Consider the following 2,695-nt stretch of genomic DNA (forward strand, 5'->3'; position numbering starts at 1 on the left):
CCTACAGTCTGTCCACATGAGGACAGGTGACCTACAGTCTGTCTACATGAGAACAGGTGACAGATGACCTACAGTCTGTCCTTATGAGGACAGGTGACCTACAGTCCACAGTCTGTCCACATGAGGACAGATGACCTACAGTCTGTCCACATGAGGACAGGTGACCTACAGTCTGTCCACATGAGGACAGATGACCTACAGTCTGTCCACATGAGGACAGGTGACCTACAGTCTGTCCACATGAGGACAGGTGACCTACAGTCTGTCCACATGAGGACAGGTGACCTACAGTCTGTCCACATGAGGACAGATGACCTACAGTCTGTCCACATGAGGACAGGTGAGTTTGTTAAACTGAGCAGTAATCTAGTCTGGTTCTACTCACCCAGTTTGTCCTCAGTAACATAGTTTCTGTTGTTCTGAGGACAGGTGAGATATAGTTTGTCTACCTTAAGACAGGTGTGTTACAGTTTGTCCACCTGAGGACAGGTAAGTTACAGTTTAAGTTTCGGTGTCAATAATCTGGTCTGGTTCTTACTCACCCACTTTGTCCCCAATCATCTGAGCAAACATATTCATCTCTGCAGTTTCTCTTGTTCTCAACAGGTTGGATGATCTTCAACAGGTTCTGTGTTTGTGACCTTCATTTAGACGTCTGATTGTGCCTTTCAGATGCTTTAGGTGTGTCTGCAGACAAGACGGACCTGTTCCACCTGCTGACAGAAAACAACTCTGCTGGTAGCAGGTGCACTTCAGAGGTGGGACAGGCCTGCCCTGAGTCTTGACTGCAGTTGGGGCTGAGGGAAACCTGATTAAAATCTGATTTAAAAGAGTTGCTGGTATTTGGAGTGTCCTCGATCAGCCCTGGTTTATCTGATAAAATACTTGTCTCACCTTGTCTTAATTATTCTGTACTGATTACAGAAGTTTTAAAACAGAGTTTTAGCTGGTGACATTTTATATTTTTAAATTTAAAATGATTTCAATTAATTTCAGGGCAGATTTTGCAACATTAGAACTGGTTCGGTTGAAAAACTACAATACTCTTTATTTTGGAACTAATACATTTTCTGATAATATGTCACATTTTGTGTGGAGTCATGAATAATCTGCCTGATACATTTCCTCCAGTTAATCAGAACTCATTCCATTTACTGCTGATCACCCTATTTAACCACATTTTAGCATCACAGTCTCGGCCACAACTGAAGCCATTTACATTGACATCTGGTGAAAATTTCATGTCATTAGCACCTCTAGTAATATATTTACTGAGAAAAATGGTGACGTGTTCAATACTTATTTTACCTGCTGTAATTTGTCTTTAGAATGGATTAAATTATCTATATTCAATGTTATTTGTAGTGATTCTGTGTTGACTTTGTCATGCATAAGATCAGGAACATCAAAATCAAGACAGGGTTTATTAATTAGAAGCAGAGAAATTTTTAGAATTATGATTAGAGTTAGAATTATTCTCAGCTGGTTAGTGTGAAATAAGTGTTGTGTTTATGTGGGGATCTGCACGTAGGGAAATGTAAAGCCTGAACAGATAGTTAAACATGCTCTTAACATAGACAATAAATATTCAGTTTTGTAAATCAGAAGGTAAAAGTATTGTCTGGAAACAAAACCAGTTATGACAACATGAAACAAGGGGAAGGCATCTTCTTGCAGAACAACCTGTTTGTTCATGTGGAGGCAGAGCTTATAAGGCTGAGTCAACGAGGTTCTGTAGAACAGCTGGAGCTCAGAAACCAGGTGACCATGTGATCGGCTGGAGAAGCTAACGGCTAACGCTAAACAGTCAAGATTCAAGATTACTGTACATGTTGACAACAGAGCAGAAAAAAAGGACTGACGATGTAGAAATCATTAAAACTATTAATAATAATATTAANGCCCATGGGGATGAAGCTTCCTGGATGGGAAGTGAAACATCTTCTGCTTTAGAATAATGTGCATTTGATTTGTCTAACCTTTTATTTATTTTTTTATTTTTTTGGATTATCATGACATAGATAACTGAAATTTGTCACCATCCTCTCTTCAGATTGAAATATTGAGTAAAATCATTTTAAATTTAAAATAAAAAAAGACAAGGAACAATTTAAAAGTTTTATAGCCAAAACAAATTTGTGTTGTTCTTTTACAAGAGTCTGTTTTGCCTGGAGGTCTTGCAGTCCATCATCCTTCATCCAGTCTGATCCCTGTCCACACTGGACCAGTGTTTGGATCTGATTCCAAGTACCACCTCTAAACACACTGACCTTTCTGCAGTGATTTTACAGCTGTGCTCTGTTATAGGAGTATGCAATATGACACGAAAAGAATTCTGATAAAAAAGTTTGAAAACTTGCTCATTTAAGAGTTGATTATATTTTTACTATATGAGCTCAACCCTGTCATTATTAGTACTTAGTTATTTTGACTGTTACAGACTTGCTTCCACACTTTTTTAATAATAATAATAATAATAACAAAATAAATTTAATGAGTAGTTGTCTTATTAAAGTAGGAAAAAACGTGTTGCTCTCTGGCTTACAGTACTGTGGCATGTTCACTGTCGGGGCTTACTGGTACATTAAAACAGATTTGAAGGAGTTCCCCTTTACAAAAGTTTGCCTGGGGCCCCAAAATAGCTAAGTCCGCCACTGAATGGATGGATGGATTTTACACAGGTACTTTTACTTGT

This window comes from Austrofundulus limnaeus, unplaced genomic scaffold (assembly GCF_001266775.1).
Source record: "Austrofundulus limnaeus strain Quisiro unplaced genomic scaffold, Austrofundulus_limnaeus-1.0 Scaffold542, whole genome shotgun sequence".
Lineage (NCBI taxonomy): Eukaryota > Metazoa > Chordata > Actinopteri > Cyprinodontiformes > Rivulidae > Austrofundulus > Austrofundulus limnaeus.